This window comes from Bufo bufo, chromosome 6, assembly GCF_905171765.1.
Source record: "Bufo bufo chromosome 6, aBufBuf1.1, whole genome shotgun sequence".
Taxonomy (NCBI): Eukaryota; Metazoa; Chordata; class Amphibia; order Anura; family Bufonidae; genus Bufo; species Bufo bufo.
Window position 1 is genome coordinate 41,620,638 of NC_053394.1, and position 22,628 is coordinate 41,643,265.

Genomic DNA, 22,628 nt, shown 5'->3' on the forward strand with positions numbered 1-22,628 from the left:
GCTCAGTAGTGTGTGTGGCCTCAACGTGCCTGTATGACCTCCCTACAACGCCTGTGCATGCTCCTGATGAGGTGGCGGACGGTCTCCTGAGGGATCTCCTCCCAGACCTAGACTAAAGCATCTGCCAACTCCTGGACAGTCTGTGGTGCAACGTGACGTTGGTGGATAGAGGGAGACATGATGTCCCAGATGTGCTCAATTGGATTCAGGTCTGGGGAACGGACGGGCCAGTCCATAGCATCAATGCTTTCGTCTTGCAGGAACTGCTGACACACTCCAGCCATATGAGGTCTAGCATTGTCTTGCATTAGGAGGAACCCAGGGCCAACCGCACCAGCATATGGTCTCACAAGGGGTCTGAGGATCTCATCTCGGTACCTAATGGCAGTCAGGCTACCTCTGGTGAGCACATGGAGGGCTGTGCGGCCCTCCAAAGAAATGCCACCCCACACCATTACTGACCCAATGCCAAACCGGTCATGCTGGAGGATGTTGCAGGCAGCACAACGTTCTCCACGGCGTCTCCAGACTCTGTCACGTCTGTCACATGTGCTCAGTGTGAACCTGCTTTCATCTGAGAAGAGCAAAGGGCGCCAGTGGCGAATTTGCCAATCTTGGTGTTCTCTGGCAAATGCCAAACGTCCTGCACGGTGTTGGTCTGTAAGCACAACCCCCACCTGTGGACGTCGGGCCCTCATATCACCCTCATGGAGTCTGTTTCTGACCGTTTGAGCAGACACATGCACATTTGTGGCCTGCTGGAGGTCATTTTGCAGGGCTCTGGCAGTGCTCCTCCTGTTCCTCCTTGCACAAAGGTGGAGGTAGCGGTCCTGCTGCTGGGTTGTTGCCCTCCTACGGCCTCCTCCACGTCTCCTGATGTACTGGCCTGTCTCCTGGTAGCGCCTCCATGCTCTGGACACTACGCTGACAGACACAGCAAACCTTCTTGCCACAGCTCGCATTGATGTGCCATCCTGGATAAGCTGCACTACCTGAGCCACTTGTGTGGGTTGTAGACTCCGTCTCATGCTACCACTAGAGTGAAAGCACCGCCAGCATTCAAAAGTGACCAAAACATCAGACAGGAAGCATAGGAACTGAGTTCTATGTTTCTATCAGAATGCTTGGGTGTATAGCAAGAGGAATTACCAGTAGAAAGAGGGAGGTGCTCATGCCGCTCTACAGAGCACTAGTGAGACCTCATTTGGAGCATTGTGCGCAGTACTGGAGACCATATCTCCAGAAGGATATTGATACTTTGGAGAGAGTTCAGAGAAGAGCTACTAAGCTGGTACATGGATTGCAGGATAAAACTTACCAGGAAAGATTAAAGGACCTTAACATGTACAGCTTGGAAGAAAGACGAGACAGAGGGGATATGATAGAAACTTTTAAATACATAAAGGGAATCAACAAGGTAAAAGAGGAAAGAATATTTAAAAGAAGAAAAACTGCTACAAGAGGACATAGTTTTAAATTAGAGGGGCAAAGGTTTAAAAGTAATATCAGGAAGTATTACTTTACTGAGAGAGTAGTGGATGCATGGAATAGCCTTCCTGCAGAAGTGGTAGCTGCAAATACAGTGAAGGAGTTTAAGCATGCATGGGATAGGCATAAGGCCATCCTTCATATAAGATAGGGCCAGGGACTATTCATAGGATTCAGATATATTGGGCAGACTAGATGGGCCAAATGGTTCTTATCTGCCGACACATTCTATGTTTTTTTTCTATCAGAAGTGGTCTGTGGTCACCACCTGCAGAACCACTCCTTTATTGGGGGTGTCTTGCTAATTGCCTATAATTTCCACCTGTTGTCTATCCCATTTGCACAACAGCATGTGAAATTGATTGTCACTCAGTGTTGCTTCCTAAGTGGACAGTTTGATTTCACGGAAGTGTGATTGACTTGGAGTTACATTGTGTTGTTTAAGTGTTCCCTTTATTTTTTTGAGCAGTGTATATAGCTGTTTGCAGACAGGATACCTGGGCTTGCATCCATCTGGTGAATCTGAAGGGTACTACTGTTCAAGAATCTGAAATTCAGTAAAGTGTTAGGGCTCGTTCACACGAGCGGTTCCCGTGCGAGTAATCTGCTGTGTGAAAGAGAGCCAAGCCCCGCTCCGGACAGCAGAGACTCGGAGCGCTAACATGACTGATAATGCTCCGTGCCTCTCTGTGATCTTTTTACTACAAAATCAGAGTGAGATAAAGTTGTCACCGTGATTTTGTAGTAAAAAGATCACAGAGAGGCATGGAGCATTATCAATCATGTTAATGCTCCGTGTCTCTGCTGTCCGGAACGGGGCTTGGCTCTCTTTCACGCAGCGGATTACTCGCACAGGATCCGCTCGTGTGAAAGGGCCCTTATAATGAGAATATGTTAGGGATTTGTTATTTATGCAGTTTCCTAGCATATTAGCTTAGATTCATCAGGGGTCAGTCTGTCTTGGATCTCAGAGACATACTACATGCCATGCAGTCTCTCAATTCCTTCTTCTTTTTTGCACTGTATTTCTGTTCCTCATTTGCCGCTTTTTTTGTTTTCATTGTAGAAAATAACTTTTGAATATAGAGAATGATATTATACACAAAATGCAATTTTTTATGATTTTGTCATTTAAAGGAGCTTTCCCTATTCTTTCGCACAGGCACTTGACCAATTTCAGATTATTAGGCGGTTTGTTGTTGGCACTGCTTGTGCCCTAATTGTTCATCCATTGGTCGCAAACAGCCAAATAACTTATTTTATATCTAGTGGTAAAACCTTTCCTTATTGGAAACACAGCCTCCTTCTTGTACTTGCGGTATAAACAATGTGTGTAATATATGATGGCTGTAATAAATCGGAGGTAATGGTCAGAAAAGAGTCCATAGACTAATACAGTCCTGAGGAAGAGACAGAGCACAGACCCCCTTCCGTGATGAAGCAAGGTCATCATTCCTCACTTTACTGCGCATGTGCCCAATGTGCAGTGCATGCACCGTGCAGCAAGGTATACGTCCTCAGCTTCATTGACACAGTGCGCATGTGCATGATGTCGCTGGAGAAGAGTCCAGGACTAGAGATGAGCGAACTTCTGTTTTAAGTTCGGCGTCTAAAGTTCGGCTTCCGGTTAGCGGAGGATCCCGATATGGATTCCGAATTCCGTTGTGGTCCGTGGTAGCGGAATCAATAATGGTCATTATTGATTCCGCTACCACGGACCACAACGGAATTCGGAATCTATATCGGGATCCTCCGCTAACCGGAAGCCGAACTTTAGACGCCGAACTTAAAACAGAAGTTCGCTCATCTCTGTCCAGGACTCTTCTTCTGCTAAGCTTGATTTTCATTTACCATTCTTTGCAGGGACAGATGGGTTTGCTTTGGGTAGGTTTGGGGCTCTAAACCCCAGCTGTATTATGGCATAGTGGTGGTTTAGTGGCCCCAAACCAGGTGACCGCTTCCCTTTAAGGTGCCATAGACGTTGACTCAGATTTACTAATGTGTCTGCTCCTAGAATTTGTTTAAAACGTGGGGGAAATTGGAGTAATTAGGGTTCACGCTCCGGACTCGCAGCGAGGCACCCGGCCTGAACTTCCAGCACTGCCGGGGTCGCATAGCATTATAGTGATTTATGATGTTATGTAACCCTTACAGTTCTGGAATGTATTGGATAACACTGACATAATGCTGTCAGTGTTATGTATGCAATCTGTCCCTGCACCAGATTTATCATCCAGCCTGAGCCCCAGTGATAAATCTGGTGCAGCTCTAGACAGCCTAAGGGTCCATTCACACGTCCGAATGTGTTTTGCAGATCCGCAAAACACGGACCCCGGCAATGTGCGTTCCGCATTTTGCAGACCGCACATCGCCGGCACTCTCATAGAAAATGCCTTTTCTTGTCCGCAATTGCTCAATTTTTTTTTGCGGAACGGAAGTGCGAATTTTCAAATGCGGATGCGGACAGCACATTCCGGCCCCATTGAAAATGAATAGGTCCGCACCTGTTCCTCAAAATTCGGGAATGGATGCGGACCCATTTTGCGGACGTGTGAATGGACCCTAAGGCCTCATGCACATGAATGTGAGCTGGCCGTGCCAGTATTGTGGCCTGCAAGCAGCGGGTCTCCAATATATGGGCACCGAGCGGAAGGACACAGAATCACTACAGAGCTCTTCCGTTGCATTTCAGTCTGTGCCTCTGCACCGCAAATAAAAATTGAACATGCTCTTTTTTTTTTGCTGTGCGGATGGATCGCGGACCCATTCATGTGGATGGATCTGCATCTGTCAGCACAGGCCACATGGACGATGCACGTGTATTAGGGACCACAAATTGCGTAGCTTAACCATTGTAGACACGAGTGTGATCACAGCATAATTAGGTCTATTAAGCCAATCCGATGTTCAGATTGTACAACTTTTCCATCATCCTCCCCCCTCTAAATACACAATCGCTCATTACTCTATTAGTCGAACTAATTGCTCCCTTATTTTCCACTGCAGAGACAGAATATCTCAGCGTGTTCATAAAAACCACCCAGAGCACTCATGTTATTGCAGTGTCTGTTTTTATTTCCAGAGCTTTTTTTATTGAGGCAGTTCCTGTCATATGCAGTTCACATCATAAAAAGTGCAACCACGGAAAGTAGACGCAATGCCGGGAGTGCGAAATATGCTGGAAGGGAATATTTAAAAGGAATCTGTCTCCAAAACAAAGATTGTATGAGTCCTGAAAAAATATAGTTTTTGGGAAACAGTGACACTTTTGTCCATTTATTTTGTCTGGTATCACAGCTGGTATTGGAAGTTGTCAATAAATTTATTGATTTCCAGGAAGACTTATAGGAATGATACAACAGGGGGGGTCTCAGGCTGAAAGGGCATCTGTCAGCAGTTCTGTACCTATGACACTGGCTGACCTGTTACATGACCACTTGGCAGCTGAAGACATCTGTGTTGGTCCCATGTTCATATGTGCCCGCATTAGGGCTCTTTCACACGAGCGGATGCCGTGCGGGTAATACGCTGCGTGAAAGAGATCCAAGCCCCGTTCCGGACAGCAGAGACACGGAGCATTAACATGATTGATAATGCTCCGTGCCTCTCTGTGACATTTTTACTACAAAATCACAGTGATAACTTTATCTCACTCTGATTGTGTAATAAAAAGATCACAGAGAGGCATGGAGCATTATCAATCATGTTAATGCTCCGTGTCTCTGCTGTCCGGAACGGGGCTTGGCTGTCTTTCACGCAGCGGATTTCCCGCACGGCATCAGCTCATTTGAAAGAGCCCTTACTGATAAAAATAATGTTTTATTATATGCAAATGAGCCTTTAGGAGCAACGGGGGTGTTGTTGTTACACCTAGAGGCTCTGCTCTCTCTGCAACTGCCACGCCCTCTGCACTTTGACAGGACCAGGTAGTGAAAATATCTTTACAACTGGCCCTGCCAATCAAAGTGGAGAGGGCGCAGCAGTTGTAGAGAGAGCAGAGCCTCTAGGTGTAATGGTAACGCCCCAGTTGCTCCTAGAGGCTCATTTGCATATATTAAAACACAATTTTTCTCAGTAATGAGAGCACATATGAACATGGGACCAACACAGATGCCTTCAGCTGCCAAGCTCACATGTAACAGGTCAGTGAGTTTCATAGGCACAAATCAGATGCCTATCACCTCTCCTAACATGTCTGTTTTAGTAAGATGTAATAGGTGTTAAAAGTTTGTAGTGACGCCAGTTGCATTGCAGCAACAAGGGACATAGTCCCCTTAAGTAGATGGTGTTGGTGGTACCCAGGTGTAGGAATGCCAGAGTGGTGTAAGGGTAGACTATAATGTCCCTTTAGATGTGGTTGTGTACGTGTCACGGTGCTCCTACCTGGATATCCTGGAACTCCAGGCGTTGTTTTGTAATCCACATGGGTAATAACAGTATAGCAGCACAGGTTATGAGAACCGGTTAGAAGAGGCTCCGAAATAACCCGAAAAGGGGGGAAAAAGGAACTTTGGCACTGTTACGCGCAACTGGGAGGTAAACAATGGTGATAGTGGGGGTCCTTACTACCATGGCCATCCGGGTGAGGGCTAAAAACAGGGGTTACCTACAACATAAAAACAGAGAACATCATGCCAACAGGCCCTCACCCTTCAGACGCAGTCCGCGAAGTGGCTCCCAAATGTCACTGTTCTGTTAAGTGATGCTGAAAAAGAGGCTCCTTATGGGAAGGGCCTCAGGTCCTCCGCACTACTGCTTGAGAAGCTCATGAGAGGCTGGTCCTGCCTTCAGTAATCTAGGTGTGCGGCCACTGTGGTGCTTTGGCGACACCTACTGTCGCTTCTGGGAAGTGTCCTGGTAGTGGTGCTCCTCATGGCGGTGGTGACCTTATGTTTCATAGGGGCGGATGCTCCTACTACACCGAAAGGATCCAGATTTTCTGTCTGCATGGGGGCCGGCAAATAGTCCTCCTCTCTGGGTGGTGAATCCTGTGCTGCCCTCCTCATCGCTGCCTCCATCTTCCACGGCAGTTGGCAGTTGATGACTGTTGGGCTAATGGTCACTGAAGTGATAGCCACACATGCTTGTTGAGGAAGAGGTGTTGGGGGCACGGGTAAGCCTGGTATGAGCGGCTCCGGCTCTGGTTGGGGTTTCTCCTTGAAGCGGAGCACGCCGTTTGCTGACTCCTGTAAGCAGCGCACTCTGCTTGTTGCGGTTGGTTCGTCCGGCGATTCTTCAGGTGCGGTCAGGGGTACCACTGGTTTTGGTAGGCAGACCACCGCCACAGCAAAGGAACTTCGCAGAGACTCCATGGGGGTAAATTTGATGGTGTCCCCCTTGTAAAGGCTATGGCAGGCTTGCGGGAGGTAAGGCCGCTTTACAGAGCGCCTATTCACATAGAGCTCCCGTGCGGTCCTGCTATCCTAGATGAATCCGGACCCCCTCTCGACCAAGAACCACATGACACTTCTGGTCCTCCTCTCGAATATGAGGTCCCAGGGCTGTGGCCGGTCTCACACTTTGGTAGCCCAATCTTCCACAGCCTTGCGGTACTCCCACATGTTACAGGCACAGGCAGTAATCTCCCTGGGGAGCATGGGATTAAGTCTCTTGAATGAACCATGTTTTCTGGGCGGCGGAGTGGAAACTCCGACCACATCCGCTGCACCAGCTGGCACGGGGAATGCCCGTGGTACCTCTGGACTGGGTCGCTGCAAGTGCGAAAGGTAAACCTCTTTGGGTGCTGACTTTTCATTGGGGTCTTCATCGCCCCATACCATGCCACCTCAGTCTGGCTGGCGAGGTCGCGACATCTTGTCTTTTCCAGTGCTGGCAGGAACAGGAAATGAAGGAGGGGCTTCCAGGGAGGAGCTTTCACTTCCGCTCCTCACACAGGAGTATCGCTCCCGGTGGGCAGGGCTAGACTTTCCCGCTCTAACTGGGGTGGTTTTGTAAATCCAATAGGCTATTAAGTTTAAGGGAACATAGATTTAACGTATTTGAATCCTGTTCGTGACGCCAAATTATGCAGGGGACGGGAGGAAAACGTCCATTGAATCTCTTTAAGATGTTATAGGTATTAAAAGTGTTGTGACGCCAGTTGCATTGCAGCAACGAGGAACGAAGTCCCCTTAAGTAGATGGTGTTGGTGGTACCCAGGTGTAGGAATGCCAGAGGGGTGTAAGGGTAGCCTATAATGTCCCTTTAGGTGTGGCTGTGCACGTATCATGGTGCTCCTACCTGGTGTTGTCCACAGCAATGAAAAGGATAGTTGATGAAGGGGATGAAGAAATTAATTGAGTCCAGACTTGTATTAAAGTTGATAACAGCTTTACTTGAGTAAACTTTCATCAGGAAAACAATCTGCCAACTTTATCTTGGTTACCAGCATGCTTTGACATGAATTCTGGCAGACACACTCGGCTCTGCTACATCTGTCACTCTCTGGCTCTGCTGTGCTAACAGGATTAAATAGAAATCCCATGTAATAACAATTCTGGAGCATCTATTCTTATGACACTCTGTTGTGCCATCCCTTTATTGTTCATGCTAGTACTTATGGATAAATTGTCTGCAGTTGTTTGCAGTGAAGCTGGGTGTTACCACTTGCTGGTGTTTCCAGAATCTGTTCCCGCGTCGGACTCTTCAGGGACTCCCCCCCCCTTTCACTGGTAACACCCAGTTGGACCATCATTGTAAACTGGTAGCAATTAATTCAGCACTTCTAGCAGGAATAATAAAGGAACGGTACAACATAGAATCATAAGACTAGATGCTCCGGAATTGTTATTACATGGGGAATCCAAGTAGGTGATAAAACATACAGGGAGTGCAGAATTATTAGGCAAGTTGTATTTTTGAGGATTAATTTTATTATTGAACAACAACCATGTTCTCAATGAACCCAAAAAACTCATTAATATCAAAGCTGAATATTTTTGGAAGTAGTTTTTAGTTTGTTTTTAGTTTTAGCTATTTTAGGGGGATATCTGTGTGTGCAGGTGACTATTACTGTGCATAATTATTAGGCAACTTAACAAAAAACTAATATATACCCATTTCAATTATTTATTTTTACCAGTGAAACCAATATAACATCTCAACATTCACAAATATACATTTCTGACATTCAAAAACAAAACAAAAACAAATCAGTGACCAATATAGCCACCTTTCTTTGCAAGGACACTCAAAAGCCTGCCATCCATGGATTCTGTCAGTGTTTTGATCTGTTCACCATCAACATTGCGTGCAGCAGCAACCACAGCCTCCCAGACACTGTTCAGAGAGGTGTACTGTTTTCCCTCCTTGTAAATCTCACATTTGATGATGGACCACAGGTTCTCAATGGGGTTCAGATCAGGTGAACAAGGAGGCCATGTCATTAGATTTTCTTCTTTTATACCCTTTCTTGCCAGCCACGCTGTGGAGTACTTGGACGCGTGTGATGGAGCATTGTCCTGCATGAAAATCATGTTTTTCTTGAAGGATGCAGACTTCTTCCTGTACCACTGCTTGAAGAAGGTGTCTTCCAGAAACTGGCAGTAGGACTGGGAGTTGAGCTTGACTCCATCCTCAACCCGAAAAGGCCCCACAAGCTCATCTTTGATGATACCAGCCCAAACCAGTACTCCACCTCCACCTTGCTGGCGTCTGAGTCGGGCTGGAGCTCTCTGCCCTTTACAAATCCAGCCACGGGCCCATCCATCTGGCCCATCAAGACTCACTCTCATTTCATCAGTCCATAAAACCTTAGAAAAATCAGTCTTTAGATATTTCTTGGCCCAGTCTTGACGTTTCAGCTTGTGTGTCTTGTTCAGTGGTGGTCGTCTTTCAGCCTTTCTTACCTTGGCCATGTCTCTGAGTATTGCACACCTTATGCTTTTGGGCACTCCAGTGATGTTGCAGCTCTGAAATATGGCCAAACTGGTGGCAAGTGGCATCTTGGCAGCTGCACGCTTGACTTTTCTCAGTTCATGGGCAGTTATTTTGCGCCTTGTTTTTTCCACACGCTTCTTGCGACCCTGTTGACTATTTTGAATGAAACGCTTGATTGTTCGATGATCACTCTTCAGAAGCTTTGGAATTTTAAGAGTTTTAAGATATCTCACTATTTTTGACTTTTCTGAGCCTGTCAAGTCCTTCTTTTGACCCATTTTGCCAAAGGAAAGGAAGTTGCCTAATAATTATGCACACCTAATATAGGGTGTTGATGTCATTAGACCACACCCCTTCTCATTACAGAGATGCACATCACCTAATATGCTTAATTGGTAGTAGGCTTTCGAGCCTATACAGCTTGGAGTAAGACAACATGCATAAAGAGGATGATGTGGTCAAAATACTAATTTGCCTAATAATTCTGCACGCAGTGTATATGTTAGGAGTGGTGACAGGTCCTCTTTAAAGGGATTGTCTGTGATGAGATAAACCTTTTCAATGACCTAATTTGACGAGGTCTTTGCCATTTAGAGCAGTGTGCAGACAGCTGCGTGCTTCTATAAATCTCCACCAGCAGCAGTGTCCCTGTCGTCTGTGTGGTGGCAAGATCTGTTTTTTTTTTCCGGATGATTTTTGTCGAGGCAGAAGATGTCAGATACAGTTCACATCATGGAGAAAATCTGGAAAGTAGACAAGATGCAGAGAAGGTGATGTCAGCTCAAAATTAAGAAAACTATTATCACCAGGGCAGATAGTGAACACATAGTCAGCTCTGAATAGCTCTGTAAATAGGCTCATGCACACAGCCGTATTTTCTTTGCAGTCCGCAAAAAACATATCCGCAAAAAAAACGAAAGACGTCCGTGTGCATTCTGTATTTTGTGGAACGTAACAGCTGACCCCTAATAGAACAGTCCTATTCTTGTCTGTAATGCGGACAATAATAGGACATGTTCTATTTTTTGGCCATACGGAAATGGTATGCACAAAAAAACTTCAGTTTTTTTATGAGGACCCATTAAAATGAATGGTTCCGCATAAGGTCTGCAAAAAAAACGGACACGGAAAGAGCCCTAATAAACCTGCATTGGAACTAAGATGTGCTGTCATCTGCGTCTTTATCATTTATCGATGATCACACCTGATGCAAAAGTTTTTTCTACAATGCTTATGACTAGGGAAGAGCGAATCTACTTTGGATGAAACATTAAAATGTATTGGCTCCGATGAGCCGAAGTTATTACTTTCCAAAGTCTCGCAAGACTTCGTGTAATAACTTCATAAATTGTCTGTAGTGCTGTCCAATCGCAGCTCAGAGCGTCACAGCCAGGGAGAAAAAATCCTCCTCCCTGTTCCGATGTTCAGTATTAGTATACTGAGCGGGAGAAATCTGGCGGGGCACAGCGGGGCGTAGGAGGCATATTTTAAAAAATCAAGCAGGGTGGCAGCATCAGCGGGGGGCACCCCGCAAGTACAGGTATATATCTGCCTTAATAAAATCGCATGAAAGGTCCTCTTTAATGCTTTCAGGTTTTCAGACGTCCAATACAATTTTTTTCCCTTGTTCCTAACTTTTTTCTTTCCCTTGAAATCCAACTGTCTCAGTCTTACTGGTGCCACATGCCTGTGCCGTGTGTGCATACAGTCTACTGTACAGCAGAGAGATCTTCCTGTGACCATTTCTGTGCACGTGGTTATATGTAAGGATATGGTGGCTACCCAGACAAGAAATCTGGTGGTTGCAAGACAACCTGAGCTCGAATGGTCTGCAAAAGTATCCTGATGTGGTTGCAAGTAGATAACTAAACATAGATTCTGCAAATATGTGTAATACTTATTAACAAAATATATGCAATTAACCACAGTGAGAGGAACATGGTCCCCCCACATGTACAGGTATATATCTCCCTTAATAAAATCGCATGACAGGTCCTCTTTAAGGAAACACCAGATGTGATTAATGAATGAGAGTTAATGAATGTACAATGCTACTAATATGCTAAGCACACAACTCTTGGATCCCATCTGTGACCTTCCGTCCAGATGGGATAAAAATCTGTCCTAGCCAGTTAGAGTTGGCTTTTATTTTGACAGAGAAGCATGCTGCCTGACATTGTGGAAACTAACATTTACCGCTATATAACACATCTCCTGGGGTGCAATGTTCCATCACGGATCCAGTGTTTACATACAGTGAACCACGTACACGCCGCAGACAGCGTTTACTGCAGCCGTTCAGTAATGAGGCTCATTAACTCCCAGGAGGTCATCAAATTATTGGCCGGGTCCTAATAAAGCGCATAAAAGGAAGAAAAAAAGAGCTAGTTGCCATGTATTTCAAGATTGCGCTAATGAAGGAAAGCATTTGTAAATGTAGTATTGCTAAAATGACTGTAATACAGGCAAATCAAGCACTCAAAGGCCCCCGGTAAAAAAAAAAGGCATATTGGTATCACTATATAGAGTCCAGCCACAGCTAAGTTCACACTGCATGCCCGAAGCTCAGGGGCGTGTGCAATGGAGGTGGCTACGCCTTTTAAACCACCCCCTTGTGCTGAGACTGCAGAGCAACTGTGTGTGACTGCTATCTGTATGGCGGTAATACTAGGCTTTGTGTAGTGCTTTTTATCCAGTATGGTGGTATTATTCAATTACTATGCGGTGGTAATATGTAGACATGATGAGGCGGTATTATTTGACCTTTGTATAGTGGTATTATCTGGTAAGCGTATGACTGTATTATTTAGGAGCTTGTGCCGTTTTCCAAGTAACCATATCCTCTGCTGTATATACTTTACCCTCCTTGAAAAAATCCTGCCCAAAGCTATGTAAAGGCAGATGCACAGGACGCTCCATTGATCACTGCCTGGCCCTGTCAAAGTGCAGAGGGCGGGACAGTTGCAGAGAGAGCAGAGCCTCTAGGTGTAATGACAACGCCCCCGTTGCTCCTAGAAGCTCATTTGCATATACTAAAACTGAAGGCATGGGACCAACACAGATGCCTTCAGCTGCCAAGGGCACATGTAACAGGTCAGCCAGTGTCATAGGTACAAATCTGCTGATAGATGCCCTTTAAAATGTCCCTTGCACCCATGAGCTACCCTTTAATAGCAATTGCCAGTGACTTACATATGAAATAACGACTCAGTCTAAGGTCAGGCAGGCAGCGTTCATTCAGCACAGTTACACAGACAACAGATCAGCACAGGTAGTGATCAGAGAACTCTTTTGGCTCAGTGTCCCTTTAAGAGAGAATCACATTCATAATTATTATATAATATAAAATGTTTATCCACTAGACCAGGCATCCTCAAACTGCGGCCCTCCAGCTGTTGCAAAACTACAACTCCCAGCATGCCCGAACAGCCTACGGGTATCAGCCTACAGCAGGGCATTGTGGGAGTTGTAGTTTTACAACAGCTGGAAGGCTGCAGTTTGAGGATGCCTGCACTAGACCTCCAGGGATATTAGCTACTAGTCCATAACTACCCTAGACCACCATGGATAATACATATCGATACTTTGTATTAACCACAACTTTACTCTAGACCACCTTGAATAATACGTATCGATTCGGCCCCTTTCAGACGATCAAGTTCCACGCATCTTGCAGCGTGAGTATGCGGCAGCTCCCGTCCTGACCTCCCAACACTGACGGGGTCGCATAGCATTATATTGATTTATGATGCTATGTAACCCTTAGGCCTCATGCACACGACCGTATGTTTTTTGCGGTCCGCAAAAAATACAGATGCATCCAGGTGCATTCCATATTTTGCGGAACGGAACAGCTGGCCCCTAATAGAACATTACTATCCTTGTCCGTAATGCGGACAATAATAGGACATGTTCTATTTTTTTGCGGAACAGAAATACGTATATATTTTTTTGCGGACCCATTGAAATGAATGGTTCCATATACGGTCCGCAAAAAAAATCGAACGGACACGGAATGAAAATACGTTTGTGTGCATGAGGCCTTACAGTTCTGGAATGTATTGGATAACACTGACATAATGCTGTCAGTGTTAGGCTACATGCACACGACCGTATGTGTTTTGGGCTCCGCAAAAAACGGATGACATTCTGTATAGCATCAGTTTTTTTTAGCGGATCCGTTTTTTTTTGCGGATCCATCGTAATAATGCCTATCTTTGTCCGCAAACTAGAAAAAAATAGGACATGCACTATTTTTTTTGCGGAGCAACGGAACGGACATACTGATGCAGACAGCACACGGTGTGCTGTCCGCGTTTTTTGCGGACCCATTGAAATGAATGGGTCCGCATCCTATCCGGAAAAAAAACGGAATACGGTTGTGTGCATGAGGCCTTATTCAATACATTCCATAGCATCATAAATCATCTTTAAGTATCACTTTAGGCCACCAGGGATACTTTATATTAAGCACTACTTTACTGTAGACCACCAGGGATATTATAAGAATATTACACCACCCTTTGGAAAAACTAAAAGTTGTTATGTGTGTAGTACAATGAAAATAAATGGGGGTAGAATGGAAATTTAGCAATCTCTGTGACTGCACCATTGCACTTAGAAACCCTCTTTAAAAATTCGAGATCCCTGAGTCCTGTCTTCGGGATACGGGCGTCTCCTTCGTTGTGTTTGCCTTCCGCAGTCGATATTTTTCTCCCTCCATCCCCGGCATGTGCTAAGTGAATGCACAGAATAACCAGCCGTGACAAGGGAAGCCATTTGAACTCTGCTAATTTGAAAATCAGTCAACAGAGGACTTGACATTGCTTTAATGAGCGGAGCTGCTGGAAAAATTATGTAAAAGTCAATGAGATTAGATTTCCTTTCTTTCTGTAGAATTCTATTCCTTTTTACAGCACCTGCCAGACAGTCACACGCCGCACCTTTACCACCCTTAAATTTTAATGGCCTATGTATTGAACAAAAAGAGCAATCTGTAAGGGATAATGAAGTTCTGCGCTGCTCGGCGGCAGGGCACGCGCTTACTCCATTATACTGGATTTATGAAAGAGTCTGGAAGAATTTATACAGAGACGGCAATGTGTCAGCGCCAAGGCGAAGTTTTATGCGGCATCAATAAAGCACAGACGTCACGTTTCTCTGGTCAGGACAGTCAGCTTTAAAAATCAACTTCCAAGTAAACGGGGCAATACCAGACACTACCTATACACAAGAGTGGCGCTGTTTCTGGGGCAAAAAATATACCCTTATTTCTAATTCTGGACAACTCCTTACATGTTCCCTTATTATAGAACTTAAAAGGGTTGTCCGGCTACCTGAATTTAAAATAAATAAAAAATACACAAAAAGCTTTAAAGGGTCATTGAGTTTTCCAAAAACTGTTACTATGTCATAGGGGCATATAAAAAGGTTTGATTGATGCAATTCTGAGCATTGAGACCCCCATCAATCGCTAGAACGAGAAGAGAGAAGCGCTTCCATATTGCGTTCCCAGAAGACAGAATCTAGACGGTCCCATAGACTTCATATTGAGTCTGTCTCACCTCCTTTGCTGCAGCGAGGAGAGAGAGGACGATGTGTGAACACTTCTCTCTCCTCATTCTAGTTATCGGTGGGCGTGTCAGCGTTCGGACTCCCACCGATCAAAACTTTTGATATGTCCCTATAACAAATCAAAGGTTTTCGGAAAACTCAGTGACCCTTTAAAATAGTAAAATAACTTATGTTCACCTCACCAATCCTTTGTCACTCCCTGCCACTACCTGGCTCCCCCGCTTGTCTCAGTTTATTTTTTTTACACGGATGTTTGATCGCTCAACCAATCACTAGCCACAGCAGTGTCGGTGCCGCCAGTGATTGGACGACCAGTCACATTTCTTGTGTCATGAGGGACCAGGAAGTAAAGAGACAAGTGGAGAACCCAGGAAGCTTTGGAATGGGAGAGGCAGTGGATGGATAAGAGGAGTATTACTTCTCTTTATTATTTTGTAGAATTTGATGTTTTTTATTTTTTATTTTGACCCTTAAAAAATTCACATCAAAGGGGTTATCTTACTTCAGCAAGTAGCATTTATTATATAGAGGAAGTTAATAGAAGGCACTTACTAATGTATTATGATTGCCCATATTGCTTCCTTTGCTGTCTGGATTCATTTTTCCATCACATCATACACTGCTTTTTTCAATGCTTATGACCACCCAGTAATCCATCAATGGTGGTCGTGCTTGCACACTATAGCCTATGGGAACTCCCATGGTCCAGCCACCAAATAAGCCGGTGCTTTTTCCTAAAGTGTGCAAACATGACCACCACTGATGGATTGCAGGGTGGTCATAACCATGGAAACGAACAGTGTATAATGTGATGGAAAAATGAATCCAGACAGCAAAGGAAGCAATATAGATAATAACAATACATTAGTAAGTGCCTTGTATTAGCTTCCTCTATATAATAAATGCTCTTTACTGAAGTGAGAGACAACCCCTTTAACTTTTCTTCTTTAAAGCTGCAAATCCGCCAGCTCTTGATCTTCTTTTCTGCCATCCAAAATGGTGCTTCTCAAACTACAGTGCATTTGGTAGTCCAAGACCAGTGGCATAACGTGAACTGACTGGGTTCCACAGCAAAATTTTTGAAAGGAGCCCCCGCAGCAACCCCCTCCTCCCATGCAACCCTCACTCCTGCAGCTGGTCAAGATACAGTAGCTCTCTGAAGCCAGGTCCAGCAGCCGCTCTGTCTGTTTCCTACACGTATATACTATATATCATGTCACTGTATTTCAGTCCTCCTCCTGGGCGGACCCCCTTGGAGTTCGGACCCTGTAGCTGCCACTTTCCCTGCTTCCACTATAGTGACGCCCCTGTCCAAGACACTTCCTGCTTTCCTCAGATTGGCCAGAACTATGTGGCAACCTATGAAGTCGGAGACTCCGTTCCCTGTTACAGGGGGGGAGTGTCCTATGACTCCTTAAATAGGAATGCCACACTTGGCAAATTGTTACGACTAAGGGTGGTTACCCGAAACGCGTTAACGCTATGTCATGTGGATTGTGGTGATGTCTGTGATTTGATCAACTATTAAAGCAAAGCCGAAAGAGGAACCGCATTTGTCTCCAGGACCGTCTTTTTTATTTACCTGTGGCCAGAACTACTCATGTGAACAGTGCTGCCCAATCCAAAAACAGGGCTGGACAGTGGAAACAGGAAGTGTCTTCGACTACCAAAGTATTGTGTGCATCAGGTAATCTGAGAAGTGACAGAAGAGGAGATCGGGAATTGGCGGATCTTCAGCTGAAGGGGTTGTCTCACTGACATTTATCATGTAGAGAAAGTTAATACAAGGCACTTACTAATGTATTGGGATTGTCCATATTGCCTCCTTTGTTGGCTGGATTCATTTTCCCATCACATTATACACTGATCACATCCAGGAGTTACGACCACCCTGCCATCCAACACATTTTTTTTCTCGAATAAGAAGGTCGCTTTAAAGGAGTTGTCCGGGTTCAGAGCTGAACCCGGACAAACCTCTATTTTCACCCAGGCAGCCTCCCTGACTTGAGCATTAGAGCAGTTCATGCTCCGATGCTCTTCTTTTCCCTGCGCTAGATCGCGCAGGGCATGGGCTCTATTGTTTACAGTAACACACTGCCGGGCGGAGGCTTCCGCCCAGCAGTGTGTTCGGTGACATCACCGGCTCTGATGGGCGGGCTTTAGCGCTGCCCTAGCCGTTTTACTGGCTAGAGCAGCGTTTAGGCCCGCCAATCAGCTTAGTACATAAATATTGTAGCAGTACCAGGGTCAGTACATAAATATGGTACCAATACTAAGCTCAGTTCTAACCAAGTCCTAATACATGTAACCGGAACCCCTCTCCTTAATGTCCATGAGAAAACAACGTTAAAGGCAACATTTTACCCTGCCATCACCAGGAGGCGCATACTGCATATCAACTTATTATTGAGTTCTGTGGAAGCTGTACAGTACAAATCCCTATGCAGTGACCTCCCTCTATTGGTGGCTGCAGGCGGATAGAATTTTATCTTGTTATTGCTTTGTGGGTCCTGAATGGCAAACCCCATCTAATAACTCAGGATTCCCTAATAAGGCATTTAGGCTACATTCAATAGACAGTGAAAAAAACTGATAAACTGTCCATTTTTAATGGACATTTTTTCACTGATGCCTTTCTGAGAAAAGGACGTTAAAACAGACCCATTAAATTGTATGGAGGCAGTCGGTCAGTGAAAAACGGACAAGATAGAACATGTTCTATTTTTTTACGTCTGTTTTTAACTGCCGTGTGAATAACCCCATAGGCTACCATCTGTCTTAAAATGGACGTCTGATGGCCGTTAAAAAAAACGTCCATCACAACCCTTAGGCTGGTTTCACACGGGCGTTGCGGAAAAAGATGTGGGTGCGTTGCGGGAACATGCGCGATTTTTCCGAATGTGTTTTGCACGCGCGTGAGAAAAATCGTCATGTTTGGTACCCGAACCCGGACTTCTTCACAGAAGTTCGGGTTTGGGATCGGTGTTGTGTAGATTGTATTATTTTCCCTTATAAAATGGTTATTAGGGAAAATAATAGCATTCTTAATCCAGAATGCATAGTACAATAGGGCTGGAGGGGTTAAATTTTTTTTTATAATAATTTAACTCACCTTAATCCACTTGATCGTGCAGCCGGCTTCTCTTCTGTCTTCTTCTTTGAGGAATAGGACCTTTGATGACATCACTGCGCTCATCACATGGTCCATCACATGATCTTTTACCATGGTGATTGATCATGTGACGGACCATGTGATGAGCGTAGTGACGTCACCACAGGTCCTTTTCCTGTGCACAGCAAAGATGAAGACAGAAGAAAAGCCAGGCTGCGCGAGCAAGTGGATTAAGGTGAGTTAAATAATTTTTTTTTTTTTTAACCCCTCCAGCGCTATTGTACTATGCATTCTGTATTAAGAATGCTATTATTTTCCCTTATAACCATGTTATAAGGGAAAATAATAATGATCGGGTCTCCATCCCAATCGTCTCCTAGCAACCGTGCCTGAAAATCACACCGCATCCGCACTTGCTTGCGGATGCTTGTGATTTTCACGCAGCCCCATTCATTTCTGTGGGGCCTGCGTTGCGTGGAAAATGCACAATATAGAGCTTGCTGAGATTTTCACACAACGCACAAGTGATGCGTGAAAATCACCGCTCATGTGCACAGCCCCATAGAAATGAATGGGTCCGGATTCAGTGAGGGTGCAATGCGTTCACCTCATGCATCGCACCCGCGCGGAAATCTCGCCCGTGTGAAAGGGGCCTTAGGGTTTCTAAACTAATCCTTACAATGCCCACAGGATGGAAAAGAAAATACATTATTAATTAGAAGTGTTGTATCTGCAAATGGTCCCCTATCTACACATATACATACATGGACCACCATGAGTGGTCAATAAACATTTTATATCCATGTATCTTCATCATCACCAGTTTCTTCTCAGCTCTATTTTTTTTATTTCTTAATAGCAGATGGCGCCGAAAATATTTCACTGCCAGAAATCTTCAATGTGTAAAAAAAAAAAAAACATTAGGCGGATGGAAAAAATCATTAATATTTTATTCAGACTGCAGCTGAAAAACAAGAATGAGGAACTTCAAATCTGAGATTGTGTCATTTCGAGTTTTTTACGATTACTTCTCAAGTCATAAAATGATGATTCATTTTAGAAATGCCAAAGTAAACCAGTAAACCAGTTGTTTATGGAGCTAAAAATTTAAAGGTGTTGTCCGCCAACTTAAAGGGGTTGTCCGGGATTGAGAACTTTGTTCCATTAGTACAAGACAGACATACATATAACATACATCCATGTCCTACCTTTTCGACATGTTTCTGAAGCCCCGTTTTCTTATTTCTTAAGAAATTCTTCGCCGGAAGTGAAGTTTTCTTAGACTTGGTAACGTATCGGGTCTCTTGCAAGAGCGCTGAAGCCTCTTCTTCCGGCTGCTCAATTGCGAACAAGAATAAGCATTTCTATGGGGATGGCGGCTGGGTGTATTGTGGATACGCAATGCACTACGGATGTGTGAATGGACCCTTAAAGTGTATTATTAATCACTGTATTCACAGAATGCTTACTAAAATGTGTCTTCTTGAGGGATTAAAAAACAAACAAAAAAAACTCACCTCATCCTCTTGTTCGCGCAGCCGGCATTGTCTTCTTTCTTCTTCTTTCAGGACCTGCTAAAGGACCTTTGATGACGTAATCGCGCTCACCACGTGGTAAGCGCGGTGACGTCAGCGCAGGTCCTGCTGAATGAAAATAGAAGGTCCTGTGGCAGGTCCTGAAAGAAGAAGAAAGAAGACGATGCCGGCTGCGCGAACAACAGGATGAGGTGAATTTTTAGGTTTTTTTTAACCCCTCAAGCCACATTTTAGTAAGCATTCTGTATTAAGAATGCTATTATTTTCCTTTATAACCATGTTGTAAGGGAAAATAATAAAATGAATAGAACACCTAACCCAAACCCGAACTTCAGTGAAGAAGTCCGGGTTCTCGTCTTGGTGCCACATTCAGTTTTTTCTCACGCGCGTGCAAAACGCATTGCACCCGGGCGATAAAAACTGAACATCGGAACTGCGATTGCGTGCCTACTGCACATGTGACGCATCCGGAGCAAATCTGGAACACCCGTGTGAAAGAGGCCCTTAAGGAGCAAAGAGGGACAGAGGGACTTGGGTCAATAAGAGGGACAGTCACTCCAAAAGAGGGACACTTGACTATATGTACTGAGCTTAGAAATAGTGCTGTATTCATGTACTGAGCTTGGTTCTGGTGCTGTATTTATGTACTAGGTTTCATAGGAGTATTACTAAGTGAAAACAATTAGTGAGTGTGGTAGGTGTTTATGTACAATTATATGTATAGTGTGACAACTTAATTTAAGGCTGGCCACCCACACAAGTTTAGAAATGTAGATGATATTACTTTATGTACATAAATATTTATTTAGATTCACCAAATTGTTATTAAACGGTGTATTTGGAATACTGTAACTGTTTATTAGGCTACATTGCAGGCAAGCGTGCAGATTTGAAATCCACCCCTGCCTATTCCTAAGTGGGCTGATATATAGATGTCTGAGGTCCCTGATGCCTTGGATGCATCCACCATTTATGCATCTCATTTCTTTAAGATGGTGCAAATCCTTGAGGTTTAAAGACCTAAAATCTTCTTATGTGATACTCTCTGATTAAAACACTGTTTTCAGGAGGTGGAATTTTAGGGAATAAATCTTCATGTAATTAGCGCAGATCATTTGATCTCAGTTCTGATGCTTTTAGGGTTTTATATATTTGTAATTTATATCCTTTTTGATTCATCTACTTTTCTTAAGGCATTAAATAGCAGTAGAACGTTAGTACAAGATGATACCGTATGAAAAGACGTCTTAAATCATTGTTAAAGTCCATTTTCATTAGCTACAGGATGTCCCTCACACTACAAATATCACATAGCTTGCAATATCTCTTGTAAGCACAACCATTCCTAACATTAGTTATCGCTTTAGTACATGTAACTCACTTATTTTGGTAAATTTGGGGCATTAAAGTCCATTCTTGGACAGGCCTACACCCAGCTTGGACACATAAGTCATGCTTATTTTTGGGCCAGGACTAGCTAAATTTGCCAGGATTATCTAAAAAAAATTCAGGACTTTTGGCAACTATGCTGACTGCATGTACTTCAAAAGTGGTCCCCCAGACAGGAAGCAAAGCGGTTGCCAGGCAACCTGAGCTAAGACTTGATGGGTTGTTCTGCACGAACAGATAAAAATAGAGGGGTAGATTAATTGAACTGTCTTAAAGTAAAATAAAATGTCTTTTTGCCAATAGCAGTCAGTAGAAACGCAGCTTTCCTTTCTCAAGAGTAGCATGCATAAAAAGGTGATCAACACGGAGTTCCCCTATAATTGAACATACTCCTCCATAGTCCTGCGCTGCTCTCTACTCCTCTATCAGGAAGTTATATTTAAAGAGCTCCTTCAATAGGATGAAACCTATTAAACCAGGCATACTGCCTGATAGGGTTGGATCCTGCTGATTAAAATGATACCTGTTTTGTGAAAATCGGTTGCAGCGTTCCTGAGAAAAAAAGGCTTTTATTATTTATGCAGATTAGGGCATCAATGGGCTGAGGGGTGTGGCCAGCACCAAAATGCTGAGGAGCTGAGGTCACCGATGGGCTAGGCCCCGCCCCTTGGTGTACTGAAGCACTCATTTGCCTGCATAATTAAAGTCTTTTTTTTCTCAGGAACTCCGCAACTGATTTTCACAAGACGGGTATCATTTTAATCATCAGGATCAAACCTCCCAGGCAGTATACCTGGTTTAATAGAGTTTATCCTGCTGAGAGGTGCCCTTTAAGTAGTCAATTAGCAGCCTCTTCAGTGTAGCCATCTTTTCCTTTTTAATCTTCAGAATTCAGCACTGAAGTAACTTATTTATCAATGTCTATGGAGGGGATTTTTCTTGAAGCACCCTTTTAGGCTGGTTTACAATATTAGAGTAATTGCCCCCTCATGGTATACAAATGGCATACGCAGCCACATTAGCATATCAATGGCTCTACTGCGCACATATAATAGTCATGTTATACACTGACACATGTAATTAGGCCGCTAGCACTGTCATTTTCTGTTATTTGCAATATGTAAAAGCGGATGCCATTATCACGTCATGAGAATCATCTCCCGTAATGAAGCATTAGGACAAGAAATCAGATGGCAGCTTTCATTTCTCCGAGGCAGTTATCAGAGATGGGTTTTCCTACAAATGTTTATTTCTGATAATTGATTGTTCTGATTCTTGGTCCATGTTAAAGTTTTTAGGTTTTTTTTTGCAAGTTATGTTTGCACGCAATGAATAAGGCTGTATTTAGATGAGCGTCTATGTGCTGTGCATTTTTCTCGCTGACCCATTTGCTTAAATGGAAGAGTCTTACTCAACAATTGGAACCAAATAGTGAAAGCTGCAGTTTTCTCTGTGCAGACCAGGGGCAAATTGGGCATAGACGCCACCCAAGCCCTCTTTACATCCACCAGCCGGGTACATAACGATCTGATTCTCTCCTATGCCCCTGGCCAGCGGCCGCAGGTGCCCTTATTAATTCAACTGTATCGTCATCCTCAGTTGAATACTGTGGCGCAGGTGGCAGTATTGTGTGCTGCACTGTGGTATTTGGT

At 44.2% G+C, this 22,628-nt stretch overlaps 1 protein-coding gene across 2 annotated transcripts in view; it reads left to right on the forward strand.

The window, feature by feature from the left end:
• Positions 1 to 22,628, forward strand: part of PTPRE (protein tyrosine phosphatase receptor type E) — a 228,169-nt gene that overhangs the window by 74,874 nt on the left and 130,667 nt on the right. The gene's annotated exons all lie outside the window — the stretch shown is intronic.